We start from the raw sequence: 23,821 nt of genomic DNA, 5'->3' as shown, positions 1-23,821 counted from the left end.
CCATCCCTTGATTTTTTCCTTATCTCTAATCACCACCTTTTCTTATCCCTCCAAAAATAGTTCTGCACTTTCACTAGTCTTAGAAAAAACATCCGTCTGCTCAATCCTTGACACATTTCTCTCCCAGCAGAAGAGATAGGAACCTCTTCCATCCAGTGAACTGAAACTCCTTCATTTTCCCATTCTTCACCTTTCACTACAAATTGATTTCTAACATGCCTATTCCTGGCCCCTTAAATCTTAAAAATGAGTGTTTGTCCTTCTGCTCAGCCACCTGGGGGTTAGATATCCCTCTTCTCTGCTCACACCAAACCCTGTGAATGTCTCTATCACTTACCTCCCACATGGTCCTACAATTACCTGATTAGGTGTCAAATCCCCCTGAGCTGGGAAGCTCTTGAAGGAAAGGACTGTGAATTATTCATCTCAGAAGTGTAGGGCCTATTCCCAGCTTTCAATAGGTGTTTTGGAATGGGTGAATGCTGGCAGGCAGGCAACATCCTTTGTATTCTCTCTTGGTGGTCTGGTTTATAAAGAGCAAGAAAAACAAATACTTCAAGGCAATTTATATTCTTAGTTAATTAAACTAAACAAAGGCAGTTCGCTTTCACTTGTAGGCAAAGTCAACAAATGAAATGTGTTTGTTTTTAAAAGGGACTGAATTTGCAGACTTCCTAAGTTTGAAGTTTATTTTTAAGACTCTCAATGGAGAAATGCATTTTAGCTGACCTGGATGAACATCTGAAAGAGTGAATAGTAAATGAAAGCCTTGCTCAGGCCTTGAGATTTTAAGTTTTTATCATGTTTAGATGTAAGTCTCAATTTCTAGTTTAACAGGTAGATGCATTCTTGCCATATCTATGACCTGAACAATTTTGGAGGAAGCCCATTCTTTTGAAGTAGATGAAAAATGGTGATATTTTTAGAAAATAATCTGGCTTTAGTACAAATAAATGTGGCCAGTTACATCTTGATTCCAAGAAGGCATTTCTTCTTTCCAGTGTTATCAGTATCCGTGAATGTCAGGTCTTACAAATAAGAAGCTGTTACTATTCCTCTGTTAGGTTTATTATGTGAAAAAAAAAATTATCTCTGGATGATACATTTGTGCTTGTTTATCATTTGTAGAAATATGTGTAGATTAGGAATCAAAGATCTGTGGTTTTTGAGTACAGAACGGAAGAGAAAGGGGAGGTGTGGGCTATGATAACAACACGGGATGACATTTTTAATATTCTACAACAAAATAATGTTTTTTAATTTAATTTTTAAAAAATTATTAAAATTCCATTTAACCCCTCATCCATTTATTCATTGAGCAATAATATAGGTCAGATATTATACTAGATGTGTTAGCTTTGTGTCATTCTGACCAAATTATCTGACTAGAACAACTAGAACAACTTATTTTGGCTCACAGTTTGGGCAGTTTAGTTCATGGCTGGCCACCTCCATTTCTCTGGACCCAAAGTGAGGCAGAACATCATGGCGGAAGGGCATGGCAGAGGGAAGCTGCTCAGGACATGGCAGCCAGGCCCAGAGAAGAAGGGGAGACAGGCTTCAGGGAAGATGAACCATTCCAGGATATGCCCCCAGTAACTCACTTCCTCCATCCATGACCCATTTGCTTCCAGTTACCACCAGTCCTTTCAAACTAGGAGGGACTGATTAGGTTACAGCTCTCGTGATCCAGTCATTTGCCTCTGATTCCTGAATTAACACAGGAGATTTTGGGGGACACCTCATATCCAAACCATAATGATGGGCATTGGCAAAGGTCAAATGAATAAGATAACCTCTCTGCCCTTTTTAAAGTGTTGTGCAAAGGAAGGCAGCTATTGAAGCAGAATTATTGTATAGTGGGATAAATTGCAAAAATAGATATTTTGACCCACTTTGGTGCTGGCATGAGGGGGAAATCAGCTTGGCAGAGGCAATTTCTCTACAGAGGGAGTAAAAGATGTGAACCAGTATGGCGCATATTTGGGAACGTACAAGTAACTGGCTACGACTGGTGTAGCCGTGTTGGGATGGGGAATGAGGAATAAGGCTGGAGAGAGTGGGAAGAACTGTGAGATAAAGGGTCTTACTCAGGTCACTGAACTTTTTCTTCAGGCAGGGAAGTGCCACACAAGAATATTAAAGGGAAGGAAATGACTAGATCTATTTTGGAAAGGTCACACTGACTGTGCTAGAATGGGGGAAGTAATTCAAAGCAGGAAACTGAACTGGGGGCCCTGGAAGACTCATGGTTATAAATATGGGTCGTTTCTTTGAGAGAAAAGAATGTCAGGTAAATTCAAAATATTCCTTTTCTACTTAAAAAAATCTATCTGTTAAAACTGATAAGAAATAAAAATAAGCACAGAATATAACTAAATATGGGGTATAAATTTCCCTCTGGGGTTGGAGCGAGTGAAAAAAAATAAGCACATTGAACCATACCTGGTAATGAGACTTCGCATGGAAAATACTGCGAGTAAGAATTCAACTTGTTAATATCAATACCTTGAAAAACTCTAGGCTAATATTAAATTGAGCTAGTAGCTAACATATTAAGTTTGAGTCTTGTAAATATGCAAATTTACCTTTCACTAGCAGCACATGTCCCTGTTAATCACGAGTAATGTACTCACTCCAGACAGAAGCAAAGTGCAGTGAATTCCTAATTTGAAGTGACCTTCAGGAAAAGACTGTGAGAGTCAAAAACAATCTCACATTTTGTAAGCAATTGATGCCACCCCATGTTACAGTTGTGATTAAGTTTCAAGATAAATAGGCTTAGAACCTTGGGACTCATAGCAGAGGACACAGCCTGAGGAGGTGGCATATTCCTCTTAGAAAGTGCAGTGATGCAGGCTCTGGTGAGACCTTATTACTCTTTGGGGGGCTCTTTGTGCTCTCTATTTAAAAGAAGAGCTGCAACCTTTCAACATGCAATAGGGACAACTGACAGCAATACCAGATCTAGGATGGCACCTCCGTATGTGGTGCTGGGTACCTGTTTCCCTAAGTAATTTACAGACCGAGAAACCTGCATCCTTGTTTAAAATTAGAAACAAACACAGTATGTTTCTTGCCTGCTTTTCCTGGTGTTATGGTAAATAAGTGCGAACTGGTTTTTAAACTCTAACTTCACTGCAGGCTGTAAGTTAATTAGATAAGTGTTTTCCAATAGTCCTAAAATAACTCCGAGGTATATTGGATTTATTTGATTTTAGAGTAGTAAGTGCTTACAGCTTAATTTTCTTTACTTGAGCTTGATGAATTTGTGCCTTTCCATATCTCGATTTAAGCCTCTTCATGCACATGGGTGCCTGTGTCTCTGCACACACTTCCTAAAACACTGGTTCTTTAAACATCATGTTAGTCCTAGAAAAGAGGCTTTGATGCATTATTGTTAATATTAGTTTGGACCAAATTAACTTTCCATTATTTTACAACAGTATTGTACATCGATAATTGACAATTTCATATGATTTGTTTATATGATTTAACTCAGTGCTTCTTAACCTTTTTGTTTTCCCCCATCTAACCGAATGGCCAGTGTTCCCACGCCTCAGCCCTGTCTTTATCCCAATTTCCTGTGTGCAGGGAACAGCATGCTTATTTGTCCAGCTATTCAAGCCAGGTAATGGGGAGATGGCAAAATTTCACTTTCTCTTTCATTCTCCACATTCCCCCAATTTCCAAGTCCCACTGATTTTTTTTTTCTCAATACCTTTGAATCCAACTACCTCTCTCCATCGTCACACTCTCTTGGTTTAAGTGACATCATCTTTTGCCTGGACTAAATGCACCTGACTCGCAAGCCAGTTTCCCACATCCACATCTGTCCTCATTGATCCAGCCTTTCCACTGCAAGCTAGAGAGAGCTTCTCAAAATCTGGGGATGACTCCCCTTTCAAAAGGCTTTCTATAGCTTCCAGTTGACCTTGAAATAAAATCCACATTCTTAACCTGGTTACAGTTCCTACATTATCTGGCCCACTTCTCTGGCCTCCTCTTTTTCTCTTTCTATTATAGAGAAACACTCGCTTATTTCAGCTCCTTGAACATATGATTTTCCTTCCCATCTCCTGGTCTTTGCACATGCTGTTCTGTATTTCTCTGGCCCACTCTACCCCCTCCACTCATCTAGCCAATGCCATTCTTCTGGGGGTCAATTTAAACTTTGCTTCCTCAGAGAAACTTCCTTGGCTACCTTGGTAAGTTGGGTCCCCTGTGAGATGCTCAGCTAGCATCTGAATTTCTTCTTCATGACATACATCATAGTCGTGAACTAACCTCTTTTCCAACACCCTGCAAGACCCTTGAAGACAGAGACCATTTCTGTTTAGTTAACTGCTAGTATCCTCTGTGGTTGGCACAGGGCCTGTCACATGGTAAACTTCAACAAATATGTGAAAAAGTAAAGGAATAAATGACACTATCAGGAACATGTTTAGCTTGTGAATTAAGATTGTAAGCTCTTTTGCTTAAATTCCTGATACCCTACTGGTAATTCCATTCTTTTTTCTCTTGTTTTAAAGAGAAGACTAGAATTTAAGTTAAGACAGTGATGGTACTTTTGAAGGAAAAAAAAAAAAAAACTACAGTCTGCCCTGAAGTTTTTATATAGATAGACATAAGTATAATAGATAGATATGAACATAGATATTATAGCTAGATATAGGGATATGTATAATATCTATAACATAGGTTGAGCATCGGTTATCTGAAATGCTTAGAAACAGAAGTATTTTGAATTCTGAATTTTTTTTTGATTTGGGAGATATTTTCATATACAGAATGAGATAAATTGGGGATGAGACCAAGTCTAAACACAAAATTCTTTTATGTCTGATAAATATCTTATACACATAGCCTGAAGATAATTTTATGCAATTTAAAAAATAATTTTATGCATGAAACAAAATGTGTATACATGAGATCAGGAGTAGAATATTCTACTCAAGACATCATATTGGTGTTCAAAAATTTTGAATTCTGGAAAATTTTGGATTTCATATTTTCAAATTAGGAATGTTCAACCTGTACACCTATTATTAGTAATAATTATTGTGACAGAGGTCACAATTGGCCCAGCTATCATATTGAGGCTGACATTAAGAATGGTTTAATCTGTCTCAAACAGCTACCCTCAGTACAATGACCCTGCCACAGTCATTTTAATGCTTTCTTTAGTCAATGGCTTCATATGAGGGTTGAGAGGAGGGGGTCATAGGACTGGATGGTGTATTGGGTATATTAGCCAAATCTTGCGCCCCAAAGACATCGTTCTTTGTGTTTAAATTGGGAGACAGGACTGAAGTGGAAGAGATGAAACATGAAAGAAGTTAAAGTCAACTCTGCCAACCTCTTGATGGGGAGAAAGATTGACTTCAAGAAAATATCTAGAACTGGGCATGGTGGTGCACACTTGTAATCCCAGCTTGGGAGGCTAAGGCAGGAGGATTACCAGCCTCAACGACTTAGTGAGGCCCTAAGAAACTTATGGAGACCCTATCTCAAAAACAAAACATAAAAAAGGGCTGGTGATGTGGCTCAGTGGTTAAAAGCCCCTGGGTTCAATCCCTGGTACCCACCTCCCCCCAAAAGGAAATGTCTAGAAAAGAAAAACAACATGTAAGTTAGTGTCCTAACAGAAAACAGATGATGTAGTCAAAAGGCTTTAACAAGAGAATGTTAAAAACTATCATTTAGAATTGTAGACAAGGTTAAGTGGACCAGCAAGGGTGGGTGAAATATCTAGTCTGATCATAGTGGAAAACTGTTAACTGCTTGACTTAGGGGCAAAGGAGGGAACAGAGTTATCTAGTCCCTGAAAGAACTTGGATCATGGAACTGGGGCCACCCAACAGGAGCTATGGTCTTGAAGGAATGCAGCTGCCTCCCCCTATTGTTGGTGCTTCCCAATGTTCAGACCTGATGAGAGTGAAGGTTGAAGGATCTCCCATGATGAGAGTCAGTGGAGGTCAGCTGGCATACCAAGCTGGCCGAGAGAGGCAGAGAATGTACCTGGGTGGGTGGGGCAGGGACACATTGGAAACCCCGTAGCACTCTGTTCCACTCAGTTACACCATGAACCTAAAACTGTTCTGAAATAGGTTATGAANCTTGATTAATTGGTGCTAGCTTTTATAAATAATAACTCTGTGTGTGTGTGTGTGTGTGTGTGTGTGTGTGTATATATATATATATATATATATATATATATATATATATATATTACAATCACTATTTTAATTGCTCTAAATAAACTAAGGATTTAACTATATTGTCTATCTCCTGGTCTTTCTATCTGATTTTTTAATAAAAGATCATTTATTACATATATAGACCCTACCTACTGAAGGGTTGAATTCCAGTAGTTTTTTTAGTTTGCTTGTTTTGTTTTTTTGGTAAATTTGTTTTAGGCGCTAACTGTTAACATTTATTAGTGCTACCTTTGTACCAAACCCTGCTCAAAACCCTTTACATATATTAATTCACTTAGTTCTCAGAATGATTTAATGTGCTGAGTATAGTATTGCCAAATAATAGCCAAACTATACATAATTCATTATCCTTATTCTCTGTGCATGGAGGCACTCCTGGTGACATTCTATGCTTAGTACAGAATCCACTGCTATCCAGCTTTAATTGCAAAAAAACTCAATGGCTAAAATAGCTACTATGGTTTAGATATTAGGTGTCACCCAAAAGCTCATGTGAGATAATGCTAGATTGTTCAGAGGTGAGGCTTTGGGAAAGTAGATTAATCCACTGATATGGATTAACTGGGTGGGTGGTAACTGTAGGCAGGTGGGATGTGGCTTTGGCTGGAGGAGATAGGTTATGGGGCATATGCCTTTGGGGTTTATATTTTTTCCCTGGTGAGCAGAGCTCTTATTCTCTGTTTCCTGGTTGTTGTGTCCCGAGCTGCTTTCTTCTGATACACCCTTCCGTCCTGGTGTTCTCCCTCACCTGGGCCTAGTAGCTATGGAGTTGGTGGAGCATGAACTGAATCTCTGAAACCCTGAGCCAAAATAAACATTTATTCTTCTAGTTGATCTTGTCAGGTCTTTTGGTCATAGAGATGAAAAAGCTGACTGAAATAGGGGCATTTCTCACTTCCACTCTGCTGCAGGAAGCACTGATGGGCAATTTGTATGCAGAGTGAGCTTCTGCCTGAGTATTCCCAGGTTGGAAGTGACTACAGGGCAGGCGCTCTTTCTCGCTCTCATACACATAAGATCAAAAATAAATGAGACACTTTGGATGACTTCCTGTGTAAATGCACACAGGGCTACACTAGTGAGCCCTTCTTTGCACTGGGCCTAAGTTTATATGTGGGGAGGGTACCTCTTAGCTACTGATGTAGTTGTTACATCTTGCCTTGGCCTCCTCATGCCTCTTTCTCTTTAATCCATTTTCCTCATCTCCAGCCACTGCAGCAATAGGGACCCATATGTCAGAAGACACCTTTTCTTGTCAGGGTGGCATTTCATATCATAAATTGTCAGAACACGTAAGAACAGTAACTATAGAGTCATCAAACTGGCTGAAGCACCTCCTGACATTTTATGCAAATCTTTGGGACTAAGAATGCTTTTGTAGGGAAAAAGCCCAGCTTTAATCATAACCCATTTAAAAATCAAGAATCCTTTTGTGGCCATTGATTCTTATTGTAAAAATGGAGAAGCTGAAACCATAGCAGCCAAGGTCCCACACAAATGTTATCACAGCCAGGACAAGAGCCTGGCTTTTCAGCTCCTAGTCCAGAGGTTTCCATCACACCAGACTTGTACACATACAAAGTATGGAGTGGTGGTCAAGATGTCAAGCCTGCTTCCAGCCCCTTTTCAAACCTGAGAAGTTAAAACACTTATTCCAGGTCACGCAATGAGATTTTGGGTGTCTACGTTTTTCAACCCAACTAAAGTAGTTTTGAACCCTCTAATTCTTAAGTCTTATCCAGAGAAATCATTCTTTGCTGTAGAAAAGATAAGGAGAAATATATTACGCTAAAGGTTTTAGTTTTGGGATCTGGAAAAGTCCACTTTTGCTATAGAAAAGTCCAGAAGGGAACCCCAAGTTTCCTTTGGGGTTCATGGCCCACTATTTGATGCCTGTGGCCCCTTTTATGAAGAATAAATAGGAGCCCTTTGAAGCACTTGTGTTCAAAGTACAAAGTGTAACAATAACAATAGTAAGTACCAAAACAGTGTGTTGAGCTTCCCAGAATGATTCTCTTTAGAATGAATGACAAGGAATTTCCTGAGTAGTTTTTGAGTCTAATGCTGAACGGTAAAAAGGAGCATGAAAAAAATTTGCTTATGCTGAATTTAACATCCAAGAGAAGGAGTAGTGTTTAAAGAGGTTGTTGCTGTATGCAAATTCAACTCCTGATTCTATGGGGAAATAATCATCTGGTATTGGCTTAGCCATGGCCATAGTGGCTCATCTCTCTCATTGTCTGCCTTTTGGCAGTTGTCACCATCGGCCCTTTGAACAGAGTAGGTGATGACAAGGACAAGGGGATTACTCACATTTGTCCATCAGCCACTTACAAGCAGCTTATCTGAGGACTTGTATATCCAACTTTGCTCCACCTATGCTACTTAAAAGCCACGCCCTGCAAACTTGCAAATTGTCATTTGTTCAGGGTAAATAGTGAAGGATGCTGATTTAATTTCATTTGCCACCTACTGTATTTTTCTAATGATACAGAGGGAAGAAAGGATCAGATATTCAAGCACGTACCATATGCCAATGACTATGGTCACACTTGCTCAGCTATCTCATTACCGCTCTGTGAAAATGATACTATTGCCCCAATTTGGAGATCAGGAGAATGGCTCTCAGCTGCTGGGTGACAAGTACAAGATTTGAACTGGTCTGCTTGTCTCCAAAGTTCTCATTTCCTATTACTCTGCTGTGCCTCAACAAAACAGCTGGTGGTTCCTTTTATATCAATGTGTGCAAGGTAAATCTAAACTCCTGTTTGCTCTAAAGAACATGGGAGTATTTTTAAAAAACAAAGTGATGCACTCCAACAATCTGCAGAAAAAAAAAATAGTGGGATTAGGACTCAGAACATGCTCACCCTCATTGGTTGTGGCCACTGTCTACTGCCTTTGTTTAATACTGACAGCAGATTACTATCTTTTTCATACTCCCAAGATGAACCATCCATAAAACGTGGTTTAGACCAAACCAGCCCATGGAACACTGTGCAAATAAAGTGATTAATAATGGAAAAGCACTTTGAAGGGAAAAGGTGTTTTGCTGGAGCTGTACTTTGTTGGCCTTGAACAAATTAGCTTTGAATTCCCTGTTAGTCTTAAAATATTTGAATTATATTAGGAGTTGACCTGGTTTTGACTGTTTCTGTTAATATGCACTCTTCTGACAGAGGCACAGAGCAAACATTTTGATAAACTATCATTACCAACTTGTAAAATGAGATTTTTTTTTATTTAACTAAATTAAAGAAAAAGTTACACAGATCTTTCACACAAATACCTGTCATATGGGAGAATAGATCCAGCCACAACTGGTAACAGAATATTATTTAAAATATAAGGAAGTAAAATGAATAGAACAGGCTCAGGTTTGCTACCTGTTTTCATGTAAGCATTCTGTTTCCAAACAGACCAGCTTCTGGCCAAGGCCACTAGCACATTTTATCTCACATGGAAGTCTCCTTCACATTCCTGTTGTATGTTTGGTTTCTATCAAATTCCTAGGATATTGAATGCCTGGTAAATTCATTATTCTGTGCAATTAGATTTTTAATTTTCCACAAAATTCCAGAGTCTGGCCTCAAAGAAAAGTTAACATTGGAGTTTAGATTATATTCAAGAATTTATAACCTCTTTAAAATAGAATGTTTTTAATGTACAAAATTTTGTGGATTGCATTTTTCAAGTTCCCTAGGTCTATGTATAGAGTAGGTTGGCTTATTATTCATCAGTTGGTTTGTTTACTACAAGGAAATAGAATTTCTTCAATTCTTTACTCAAAAGTGGACTGCTGTAGTTTTCTTAAGGTCAGATGGTGTCCCTGGAGTGGAATCTCTTTGGATATGATTAAATTTATCTTATGGCAAATCTTGATTTGCAAGAAGAATGGCTCATTAAATATGTAGAGTACCTGGCCTGGTTCCATGAGCCACACTTTTATGATCAGAGATTCTGGCACTTATTAGATTCTTGGGTTGGGTTGTAAATTCTTACAGAGTTTTTTTGAACATTTACTCTTCATGTGGGGGAAGTGGGGTCTATTGTGGAAGGATGTTAAGATAAAAGCTTGAAGGCCTCTTCATGATATATTCATCAGCTTTCTAAACACTGCCACTTGAGATGTCAGGGTACATTAGTCAGCTTTTCATAACCGTGACCAAAATACCTGACACTCAGCAACTTAGAGAAGGAGAGATTAGTTTTGGCTCATGGTTTCAGAGGTTTCAGTCCATGGTCAGCTGGCTCCCCCATCTTTGGGTCGAAGGTGATGTAGAATATTATGGTGAAAGGATATAGCAAGGGAAGCTTCTCAGCTCCTGGCAGCCAGGCAGCAAAGAGAGGGAGTGAAGGAGAAGAAGGGATGGATATAGTCTCCAAGGACACACTCCCAATGACCTACTTCTTCCACCCATGCCCCACTACAGATAGTTTCCACCACCTCCCTGTTGTCCTTTGGCCATCAAGGGATTAATTCACCAATGAGGTCAGAACCTCCTGATTCAATTACTTTCCCAAAGTCTCAACTCTGAATATTCCTGTGTTGGGAACCAAGATTTCAATGTATGAGCTTTTTGGGGAACATTTCAGATCCAAACTGTGTGTTAACACAGTGGATAGAGGTTGTCCTCAGATCTTGTATATTTTGTTTTTATGAGTCGTGCACAATTTTGCATCAGTTCAGCAAGCTAAATAATATATTTCCAGGTGCTCAACATGCTATTAAGCATTTTCCTTGCATAAAAGGTCTATATGAGCTACATCCACAGACGAGGAGTTTACTATTTCCTTAAAGGACTATAAATTCCCAAAGGGAAATCCCTTGATTACTTAATTGGTTTACATTAGTCTACAGATTAATTAATACATTAAAAACTAGATCAATGGAAGAACATATTCTCCCTTGTATTTTTGGTTGACATCTGCTGTCATCCTTCTGGGATTCGTTTGTAAATGTAACATGTTCAGGCACCGAGGTCTTGGAAAGGAATTCCTTCCTAGGGCAGTTCTTTGAAACTTACCCTATTAATTAAGCTAAATGTTCTAATTTTATTATCTACTTAAACTTCAACGAGAACGTATCTTGGCAGATTTTAAAAAATGGTTTCTAAAATGACGTGTTATTATACTTTGTTAAACGATGGTGAGTTCGTAAATGAATTAAAACCAAAAACCTTCTATGAGAACTTAGATGAAAGTATAAAATTTTCAAAATGGCAATTGCATTTCTTCCGTGAATTCATCCAAAGGAACAATATCATCACGAATATGCCCTAGCAAGGATCTTTGTCACAGTGTTTATATCAGTGTATGTTGAAAATAATCTATGTTCATGACTAGAGTATGAGCTAAATAAGTCAAGAGTGTATTAGAAGAAAGCTATACTTGAAAAGAGTAGGCCCTTATATAATGCTAACAAGATGCCAGGTGCTGTTCTAAGTAGTTTATTTATATTAACTAAAATAGTTCTTATACAAACTTCTATGATGTAGGTGCTGTTGTTATTATCCCTATTTCACCTGTGAAGAATTGAGGCACAAAGAAGTTGAGGGCCTTTCCCAGGTCAGGACACTGGTAAATAATATCTGGATTTGGACTCAAGCAGTGTGGTTTCAGAGCTCATGTTTTAGACACTAATTTGTTTTACTTTACAGATAATTAAGTAGATCACAAAGCATTGGTATAGCATGACTCTGCATTGGTAAATGTGTGTACATACACATATGTCTCTATATACATATAATATGGTTTGGATGTGATGTGTCCCCCAAAACTCATGTGTGAGACAATGCAAGATGGTTCAGAGGACATATGATTGGGTTATGGGAGCCTTAACCCAATCAGTGAATTAATCCCCTGATGGGAATCAACTGAGTGGTAACTGAAGGCAGGTAGGGTGTGGTTGGAGGAGGCAGGTCATTGGAGGCATGCCTTTGGGGTATATATTTCCAATCTTGTGAGGGGAGCTCTGCTTCTGATCATCATGTGAGTTGCTTCCCTCTGCCAAACTCTTCCACCATGATGTTCTGTCTCACCCTGAGCCCTGAGGAATGGAGCAAGCCATCTATGGACTGAGACCTTTGAAACCATAAACCCCCAAATAAATTTTTCTTCTCTAAAGTTGTTCTTGTCAGGTCTTTAGTCACAGAAGTTAAAAGGCTGAATAAAACTATATATATGTTTATACAGGAGTATAGTGAACAGAAATAAGAACATATGTCAAATTTTTAATTGTCTCTTTGCAATAGTTTTCAAAATTTTTTTAAAATATAATTTTCTAAATGTTCTGTAATGACCACATTCTGGGCCATTAATTAAATGCTAACACATTTTTAAAAATTAAAATCATGCTAAGTATGTTTTTTCACCATATATGAAGTGAAAACTCATAACAGACATATTAAAAAATCTCCAAATATTTGAAATTAAACAACATACTTCTAAATGATCAATGGATTGAAGAAGTCACAAGAGAAATTAGAGATATTTTGAGTAGAATGAAAATAAAAACACAATATATCAAAATCTGTGGAATGAATCCAAACCATTCTTAGAGAGCAATTTATATCATAAAATATTTATATTAGCCAGGTATGGTGGTTCATGCCTCTAATACCAGCAGCTCAGGAGTCTAAGGCAGGAAGATCACAAGTCCAAAGCCAGCCTTAGCAATTTAGCGAGGCCTTAAACAACTTAGTGAGACCCTGTCTCAAAATAAAAAATAAAAAGGGCTGGAGATGTGGCTCAGTGGTTAAGCACCAGTAAAACACACACACACACACACACACACACACACACACACACACAATTATATTAGAAAATGATAAATGTCTGAAATCAATGACCTAAGTTTCTGTCTTGAGAAACTAAAACAATAGTGACAAAAACAAAAACAAAGCAAATTAAACACTAAATCAAACAGAATATAGGTAATAAACATAAGAAATAAAATTTGAAAATAATAGAAGACATCAACTAAACAACAACAAGAAAAAAACAACAGAGAATAAATCAATGTCTTTTTATAGGTAATGGATAAAGAAGTCGTAGTCCATCAAACAGTAGAATACTGATCACCAATAAAGAAGAATGAACTACACGTGCAAGAGTGTGGATAATTCTCAAATGTATTAGGATAACTGAAAGAAACCAGATTCAAAGAACTAATTACAAGATGATTTCATTTGTAGACTTTTTGGAAAAAGCAGAAATTACAGAAAGCAAATCAGTGATTTTCAAGGACCAAAGTTGAAGAAAGAGTTGGCCACAAAATGGCACAAGGGAATTTGTTTTGTTTTTAATTTTTATTGCAATAGAATGATATTATTTTTAAACTGTAATCTTATAACCAAAAATTCTTCTGAATTAGCACTAATTTTCATTATTTATAGATTTCCTGGAATATTCTCTGGCACTCAGAAATATGTAAATTTTATTTCTTTTTTTTTTCAAATTTTATTTCTCTCATTTATTTTTCTTGTCTTATTTCATTGAACTGGATCAATACATAGTGTTAAAAAAAAAGTAGGATGGGGACCATCCTTACCTTATTTCTTGCTTTAATGGGAATGATTCTAAAGTTTTACCAGAAAACTAATGATTGTTATTAGTCTTTGATACAAACCCTTACTCAATTAGGGTAGTTCTTTTTGTTCCTTGTTTAAAATTTTTTTAATTATTATTACAAATGAGAAATGTATTTCATTGAATACTTTTTTCTGCATCTACTAGTTACTACATATATTATATTAAATATATAATGGACTTTTCAATTTTTTATAATTATATTTAAAATTTTATATACATGTCTTAAAAATGATGTTGGTGTATACTTTTCTTATGCTAGCCTTGATTGGTTTTAGGATCCAGTTACATAAATATGAAATACAGGTGTTTCTTGACCCATGACAGGGTTGTGTTCTAATAAATTCATCATAGGTTGAAAGTATCATTTAATAATAACCACCAAATGCACTTAGTACACCCAACAGACTGAATGGTGTAGCTTAGCAGCACAGCATTGTATGTTGTTTCCCTTTGTGATTGCGTGGCTCTCTGCCACTGCCCTGCATCACAAGAGAAAGGATTGTATGACAAATCACTAGCTTAGGAAAAGATAAAAATTCAAAAGTTGAAGTGTAATTTCTACTGAACATGCCTCACTTTTGTAATATCCTAAAGTTGAAAGATCGTAAGTTGAGCCATTGTAAGTCGGGAACTATCTGCATGTTGGCCAGTTTCCCTTTTTTTTTTTTTCTAGTTTTCTGAACAGTTCACATAAGACAGGGAGCTGTTTCTTAGATTTTTCATAAAATTCACCAGTAAAATTGTCTAGCCCTACATTTTCTGGAAGAGTAAAAGTACTAAGGGAAGTCTTTTATTACCAATTTAGTTTATTAGATGAAATTCAATATCCATTCATGATTTTTAAAAAAATAACCAGTTATAGAAATAGAAAATGAAAGGTTCATAATCTATTAAATATCATACATGAAAAACCTACAGCAAATGTCACAGTAATAATGAAATATTTAATACTTTCTTCCTACCCTGGGACTGAGAATTAGGCAAAGATGTCTCTGTTACCACTTCTGTTGTACTGAAAGTCTTATCTAATGCAGTGAGAAAGGAGCATAAAAGATCATGTTAAGTAGCTTTCCATCACTATAGCAAATACCCCAAATAATCAACTTATTAAGAGAAAAGGTTTGTTTTGGATCAGTTTTGCTTTCAGCCTATCATTAGGTGGCCCTATTGCTTTGGGTAAGATAGAACATCATGGTGCAGCATAAGGTGGAGCAAAACCACTCACCTCATGGCCAGAAAGCAAAAGAACAGGGAGGAAGGGACTAGGGTCCCATAATCCCCTTCAAGGGCACAACTTCAATGACCTAAAGACCTCCCACTAGACACCACCTCTTAAAGCTTCCATTACCACCTCCCAATAGCACCAGGGGCTCGGATCTAAGCTTTTACCATGTGGGCCTTTGAGGAATATTTAAGATCCAAACCATAACAAAGGTATAAAAATTGAAAAGGAAAAATTAAATCTTTCATTATTTCTGTGTGATATTATTTTGTATTTAGATAACCCAAAAGATCTTCAGAGGAATTTTTGAAACTAATATGAAAGTTTAGCAAGGTTGCGATATTGCAAATATACTATTAGGTAGTTGCAAGTCTATATGTCAGCAATAAACAGAAGGTGAAAGTTTAAAATACCATGTCCAATAGCATTAAAAACTCAAGTATCTAAGAATAAATCTAATGAATTATGGGTAAGACCTCTATGCAAAAAGCTATGTAATATTAGAAATAAGACAAGAAGAAATAAATGGAGAAATATACTATGTTCATCAGTTGAAAAACTCATTAGTGTAAAGATGTTGATTCCCCCTAAAATGATTGATAGATTCTGTGAAATACTTATCAAACTCCCAACTTTATTCATTTATTTATTAGTTTTAATCAGCTATGCATGACAGTAGAAAGCTCTTTGATTCATTATACACAAATGGAGCAGAATTTTTCACTTCTCTGGTTGTGCATGAAGTCGAGTTGTACCATTCATTCAATCACACATTTACCTAGGGTAATAATGTCCGTCTCATTCCACCATCTTTCCAACCCCTTTGCTCCCTCACCTCCTCTGTCTCATCCAAGTTCCTCCTCTTATCCTATACACCCCCCCCGCCCGCCTCCATGGATTAACATCCACTTATAAGAGAAAGTATTTGGGCCCTGTTTTTTTGAGATTGGCTTATTTAGCTTAGCATGATATTCTCCAATTCCATCCATTTAACTGAAAATGCCATAATTTTATTCTCTTTTAATGCTGAGTAATATTCCATTGTGTATATGTACTATAGTTTCTTTATCCATTCATCTATTGAAGGGCATCTAGGTTGTTTCCACAGTTTAGCAATTGTGAATTGTGTTGCTATAAACATTGAAGTGGCTGCATTACTGTAGTATGCTATTTTTAAGTCTTTAAGGTATGGACCAAGGAGGGGGATAGCTGGGTCAAATGGTAGTTCCATTCCAAGTTTTCTAAAGAATCCCCATACTGCTTTTCAGATTGGTTGCACCAATTTGCAGTCCCACCAGCAACATATGAGTGTGCCTTTTCCTCCACATCCTCATCAATACTTATTATTGTTTGTTTTCTTGATAACTGCCAATCTGACTGGAGTGAGATAAAAATCTTAGAGTAGTTTTGATTTGCATTTCTCTAATTGCTAGAGATGTTGAACATTTTTACATATATTTGTTGATCGATCGTATTTCTTCTTCTGAGAAGTGTCTGTTCATCTCCTTGGTCCGCTTATTTATTGGGGTTTTTTTTGGTGGTTTTTTTTTTTTTTTTTTGAGCTCTTTATATATCCTGGAGACTAGTGCTGTATCTGATGTGGGTGTGGCAAAAATTTGCTCCCAAAATGTAGGCTCTCTCTTCACTTCATTGATTGTTTCTTTTGCTGAGAAGAAGCAATTTATTGCTTTATTTATTGATGCTTGATTTGATTTCTTGTGCTATAGGAGTCTTGTTCAGGAAGTCAGGGCGTAATCTGACATGATGAAGAGTTGAGTCTACTTTTTCTTCTAATAGATGCAGTGTCTCTGGTTTAATGCCTAGGTCCTTGATCCACTTTTAGTTAAGTTTTGTGCCTGGTGAATGATAGGAGTTTAGTTTCATTTTGTTACATATGGATTTCCATTTTCTCAGCATCATTTGTTGAAGAGGCTGTGTTTTCTCCAATGTATGCCTTTGTCTAGTATGAGATAACTATATTTATGTATGTTTGTATCTGTGTCTTCTATTCTGTACCATTGGTCTACATGTCTATTTTGGTGCCAATACCATGCTGTTTTGTTATTATAGCTTTGTAGTATAGTTTTAGATCTGATATTGTGATGCCTCCTGCTTCACTCTTCTTGCTAAGGATTACTGTGGCTGTTCTGGGTCTCTTATTTTTCCAAATGAATTTCATGATTGCTTTTTCTATTTTTATAAGGAATGACATTTGGATTTTAATTGAATCTGTATAGCACTTTGGGTAGTATGGGCATTTTGACAATATTGATTCTGCCTATCCAAGAACATGGAAGATCTTTTCATCATCTAAGTTTTTCTTCAATTTCTTTCTTTAGTGTTCTGTAGTTTTTATTGTAGATGTCTTTCACTTCTCTTGTTATATTGATCCCAAGTATTTTATTATTTTTAAGGCTTACTTTTTATAATTCCAAGCTAGTAAGAACAAAATGTCCCTTCATACTAGAATACATAATAGATTCATACAGTAGAATACAATACTACTGTATTCAATTCATGAATTAACTAGAGCTATGCAAAATATTTACATGACTCTCACAGACCTCATGTAGAATGGAGAAAACAAGGCACGCTCAAAAAAAGGCTGTATGGTCTCATTTATATGAAGTTCAGAAAACAATAAGGCAAATTCGTTTGTCTTATTCAAAGTATGTAGGGATATGTACTTTGGAAATCAAGATGTAGTTATATTTGGAGGCAGAAGATAGAGTTGGGAGAGGGCCTGAAGGGGCTTCTCAGGGGCCAGTGTTCTGTTTCTTGACCTGGGAAGTGGCTATATGCTTTTTTTTTTTTTTACAAACTATTGAGTTTTATGTCTTTAGCATGTTCACATTCTAAGTCAATGTTATATTCTATAGTTTTTTAAAAGGGATTTTAAAAATGGAGGAGTGAACTGGATGCAATTTTTTTCACTTCTGAAGTTTGACTCTGAGTCCAAGCAGCATAAATATACCAGATAAAATTCCTTGGAAAGGATTCTTGTCTGGTCTGTGCACAAATCCTGATTAGAATCCTAATCCACACTGCTAAGTGGGCATAGCACTTTACAGACTGCTGAGAAAGTGCTGGGGAACAAGCAATATTGAAAATATTGTCCTTACATAAACCTGGTCCTCATGCCCAACTCCCTTGGTAAATTCAGCTCTTTGCAGAAAAGTATAGATTTTTTAAATAGAGTTGTATAGAAAAAGAAAGTTCTGTAGAACAGTCTACATTTATTATCTCCTTTGGACAGTCAGCTTTTCAAGAATCATAACCAGTTTCCATCCTAATTATTGAAAAAAAATTTACCATTCAAATAGTCTTTGGAATAATGAAACACATGTTTTCTTTTTTTTTTTCACATTTAGATTACTCAAATAGGTAGTACCAAAAACTGTGCAATAGAGTTGTGCAATGATGGGTCCTTCTGGAAGCATTTATCTCAGCCGATTGGTCTGCTATTCAGTGACTCCCTAGAACACTGGCTCCCCCTGGAGGTGGAGACTTGCATACAGAAAATATGAGAAATGAGTACAGCATACTGCAGGCCAGTTAGCCTCTCAAGTGGTAAAGGAAGGCTTTTCAGTTAGATTGTTATCTCCCTGTTGATGTTCAGGTGTGAGCAAAAAGAAACTCTGATCCCTCAGCATAAGAGAGCGCAAGCAGTCACTCGCAAGAGGAAGTGAAGTAATTTAACTCCAGAGACTGGAACAGGTGAGAGGTAAACCGAAATAAATGTTGACAAGCAAACCTGATTTTCCAAGCAGCAAATGAGAACACTCAAAAGCTTCTTTGGAAGATAATAAACATTATATAAAAAGTCCATAGGCGATCAGATACAAGGAATAAAATGTATGAAAATTCTGAAGTAGTTCTACCATCCATATAAAACACAAATTGCTAAGCATCTCAAGATCAAAGGGCTAAGTGACAGTTACATAGAACTAAATGGATTTGCCATGTATGAGCCAAATCTTAGGAATTCTTCCATGTTGGAATTTTCTCATCTTAGGGCTAGGGCCTTTGAGGATAAGAAAAACTATTTGACTCACTATAGAAAAACCCAAATGTCACCGTTGAGCCAGCTTTCCTGGAAATGTATAAGAAACAAATAAAATGCAGTTATTTTTTTTTTACTTAACTGTCATTATATCATCCCAATCCACATCTCCAGGGTTATTTTCTATTTCATTGTTTACATGATAATTTTCTGTTCAATTGTACTCTTTATAGTTGGACACACACCAGAGTGTTCCACACATGAATTACATTCACTCTGGAATGTTCTATCTTTGCATCATTTCATCTGTCCAAATTCAATATTTTGTTTTCCCAGACCATTCTCTAGTGGGACCTCCTTTGTTAGGCCCTCCACTCCTTTAGCATTGTTTATCTCATAATAAATCTGTCACATTTCACATCATACTATGCTGTATCTTTTCTGCCCCATTAGACTATAAACTGTTAAGAGAAGGGACCCATTCCCTGAACATATCCACCAGCACAGTCCAGCCAAATGTCTTTCACATGACAGCAGGATAAAGTAAATAGCAAAGGTAATCTTAAAAATGAAATATTATGTGAATAAATTATATTGTACTGTAAGATGATTGCTATGATTTGGGCATGGGTAAAGCCCTTGCCTTTCTTATCTGATTCTGCATCCCTAACACTTGGCACACAGTGAGTGCTGAATAGTTATTGCAAATGTGGGGTTTTGTACAGTGTTAGGTCTGTTGACAGGAAGGAGCAATTATCTCATTCCAAGAGACCTTGGCTTAGCCAGGGGGGTAACTTGTGATTTTAGGCTCAAGGGTTAAGTAGAAATAGAGTTTAGAATTGGAGACAGAGGGTTGACAGATAGTTTAGAAAAAGGAAATAGAGTGTGCAAAGATCTAGAGGTGGGAGAGAGCATGGCTTGTTTGAGAAGAAAATAGAATTGTTCTGTTTGGGATGGGATGAAGTAGTTATAATGCTAAGAAATTTGAGCTTTAACTTTAAAGCAATAGGTCATATCAAAAGATCTTAGCAAACAAATGATATGCTCACTTTTCTTTCAATCTGTTATGGAATTGGCTTGGAGGATGGGGTTGGGACACTAAGATTGAGTAGGGAGTTTCTCATACTTGATGCTGTTGGTTGTTGCAGTTATTTTAATAGCTCCCACTTCCTAAATGTGTTTGAGCTTTGAGATGGTGTGGCTCTCCATAAGGAGCCTCCCGGAGTTCTCTAGGCAAGAGAAGATGTAGACTGTAAGTAAGCCAGTGGCAGCAGGCTGCAGAGTGGGCCAGACTCCTGGGGAAGTCAGGAGGTGGAATTGGCAGGAAAGGGTGGACAGGAGTAACGGAGGGGAGCTGAGGATGGTGTGAGGATTTCTCATTTGATTGGAGGATGCTATTGTTCACTAAGGTCACAAACTTAGGAAGAGCTAGTAGGCTTTAGAGTGAGGGGAAATGAGTTCATTTTGAAGAATGTTGATTTGAAGCTCTTACAGGATATTGGGGCAGCAAATGAGGGGACAGAGAAAAGCTCTGGTTCTCTTGATGATGTGTTCTTTTACTCTCTTTATAAAGAGATTCCTTATGGCAGTTGACAAACACAATAGATGCACTGTAACTTGGACAGCATCTCAGCTAACTTTCCCACGCAGGGTGCTGTCCCCTAATGCTAAACATTATCTTGCCACAGCACGGTTTTACCCAGGTTCTTCTCGTAGCCTGTTAGGGTTGTGAATGAAAGAGTAAAATCAATTTTGAATGGCAAATAAAGAGGAGCCCTTTGTAATAACTCAGAATCCTACTTGACTTTTCAAGTATTTGTCATTGAGGAACTCGACAAGATCATCCAGTAAGTATTATCTAGAAGGGAGAACAGCAGGAAAAATTAGGCTGCAGTCACAGTAGGCCACTGGTTAATTCTTGGTAGAATGTTGCTCGCCTTGATATCTAAAGATGGTGGCTCAGATTGGCATGGTATGGACTTCATCATAAAGCAAACATGCCTGGGAGATGCCATCATCATTAATTTCATCCTGATTGTCCTTAAGGGCTTTTTCAATAGAAACTATAAACATACGTGGTTGTATTCTGTTATTATCCCTGTCTGAGTAAGCAATATAAAGAACCCATAATCTCATCAAAATAACCCATTGTACCCTGTAATTTATAAAGCTGTTTCATGGTGATGCCATAGTTAAAGATAACATCCATTCGTCAATGCAACAATTCGAGTTGTTTTTCCAAGGCCTTAATATGATGCTCTTAGCAGCAATCAAACCTAATTTATTCCAAATGTTGCTTGCAAAGGAAACACTGGGTCCTGCATGTCTCTACATAGTAGTTAAGACAAAAAAAAAAAAAGAAAAAAGAAATAAACCATTGGCTTTTTTTCTCCATCTATCTCTCAACCTCTGCCTCAAGATCTCTTTGTCTCCTTTCCACTAATATTCCCTTCCACTAATATTTCCTCTGGGTGTTTCTCCTTTATTAATGGTCTATTATGCAAATTTCTAATACATTTTAGAAATTCCAGGGGATGCACCTTACCCCACACCAATTAACTCAAGCTGTGAATGGGAGCTATTTGAATTCTCCAAACATTTCTCAGGAAACTCAAATGTGCACCTGGAGCTGAGGACCATCCTTCACACGGAGCAAGTGCATATGGTTGATTCTGAAATTATGGAGCATGAACATTCACCTTTTATGGCCATGGTTTAACATGAGTTGTACAACTGCCTCTGTCTTCATATGACACTGAAAATATCTTTTTCTCAAACTAAGGTTCTCTTCCTTATGATCTTCAGAAATTACATCTTAGTGCATTGATGAATTTTATTCTTTTTGCAGTAAATGACTCTATCACTAATAGCTGGTTCATTCTTAATTAGACTAACTTAGAGCAGGTAAGGAGATAAACCACAAGGGATTGAAAGACAGCACCTGATGTGGTGTACATCTCATGTTACCTGTTAGAACTGTGAATGAAAAAAATAAATTTAATTTACAATGGTGAATAAAGAGGATCCCTTGCAGAAGGGGCTCCCCCTTTGATTGAAGGATAAAGAGATACAGGAGATGACAGAGAGGGCCCAGCTGCTACTGTGGAAGAAGCTGACACACAGAGTGTGAAGGAGGCACTAAGGACATGGAGCCTAGAACGCAAAAGAGCTCATTAGGCTCTCGAAGGTGAGAAAGGTGTTCAAAGCCAGGAAGACGTTTTACACTTGGATAGAACAAAGGGCACCTTTGTGCAAAGAGTTGCTATTTATTGGGGATCCGTGATGGGTGGCTCCAAATTCTACACGTATTTAAACCAACCTGGCCCAATTTTAGAGCAAACATATACTCTCAAATTATAACTCAAATACTATACTTGGCACCACTGTTCTGTGTATGAGTTTTCTCGTAACTCTTTTTTATGGTATAGATTTCTAATTAGTGAAGCCTAGTGTAAGTTTGTGAAAGCTACCAAAGCAAAGTACCACAGACTGGGTGGCTTGAACAACAGAAATTAATTTTCTTACAGTTTTGGAAGCTAGAAGTCCAAGACTCAGGTGTTGGCAGGATTAATTCCTTCAGAGGCCCCTCTCCTTGGCTGGCAGATAGCCATCTTCTTCCTGAATCTTTATAAGGTCTTTCCTTTCTGTCTGTTCTAACCTCTTCTCTCCTAAGGCTACCATTTATACTGGATTAGGATCTGCCCTGATGACCTCATTTTTACTTAATTACCTCATCAAAGATCCTGTATCTAAATGCAATCACATTCTGAGACACTGGAGGTTAGGATTTCAACATATGAGTTTGAAGGAGGGTGTATAATTCAGTCATACCATAATTAAGTAAAATATGTTATGGACAGAAAATAATTTTTAAAAAATCTGAAAATGTAATTGATAAAGACTTCAGTGATCATTTTTATTATCATGGGGTCTACATTTTAACATGGATATGAGGTTGTTAATAACCCCCAGAATAAGTGCGTATCCTTGACATGGGTCAGAGTTAAAGATCTTTTGCCAAAACAGAACTGTCCTTCTGATTTTTGCAGCCAAGATGAATGTTGTCATATAACTTTGATTCTGGATGAGCTTCTGACTGCATGCTTGACTGCCTGCAGCCTGCGCCAAAAGCAATTCAGAAAAAAGGCTCTCATGCCGAACATCCTTGGTTCCAAGGCAGGAAGAGTGCAGGAGAGGGGGGAGCTGTTATAAAGAGAAGCGAAGTCTTCTAATGGCTTTTGGTAATCGGCCCAGCTGTACTAATTTGATTTTTTTGAACTGAAAACCCCAGGACACTGCCCTGAACAACTGAGCTCATGCTGGAAATAGCATCCTTTAAAGTGTGACTCCAGGGACAGCCCGGGTAGTATAAATAGCTTTAGGAATTAATTTCAAGATATGGGCCAAGTAAGTAACTGACTTGGTAACATTAAGACATTTTCAAAAGATGCACCAGCTATTTTCAACTCTGTATAGATTTTTATTGAAATAATGACCCAGTGATATGAGAAAAGCTAAGGTTAAACATTACTTCCTTGGAACTCAGGAATCTGGTAACCTTGCCCTTCCCAAACACAACCAAGAACCAAAAACTAATTGCAAATGGTCCCGGGGCAGCAAACCCAGATGTCGCACATATGGAGATGACACACTTGGTTTCTTAGAGATCTACTCAGACCCACTTCCATGGCTTATTTACTCTTGGTTTTCATGCATTTCAAATGAACATAGTTATCTAGTTTCCAAGTCCAAAGACCAAGGCATCAGATTATAAGAACTTCT

The 23,821-nt window shown here is 37.4% G+C and overlaps 1 protein-coding gene across 2 annotated transcripts in view; it reads left to right on the top strand.

Moving 5' to 3' along the window:
* Slc35f4 (solute carrier family 35 member F4) overlaps positions 1 to 23,821 on the top strand; it is a 249,734-nt gene that overhangs the window by 117,520 nt on the left and 108,393 nt on the right. The window lies entirely within an intron of this gene.

Source organism: Marmota marmota, unplaced genomic scaffold (assembly GCF_001458135.2).
Source record: "Marmota marmota marmota unplaced genomic scaffold, marMar, whole genome shotgun sequence".
NCBI lineage: Eukaryota > Metazoa > Chordata > Mammalia > Rodentia > Sciuridae > Marmota > Marmota marmota.
Note: the sequence above shows the minus strand (reverse complement) of the source record. Positions and strands in the feature narration are given on the sequence as shown.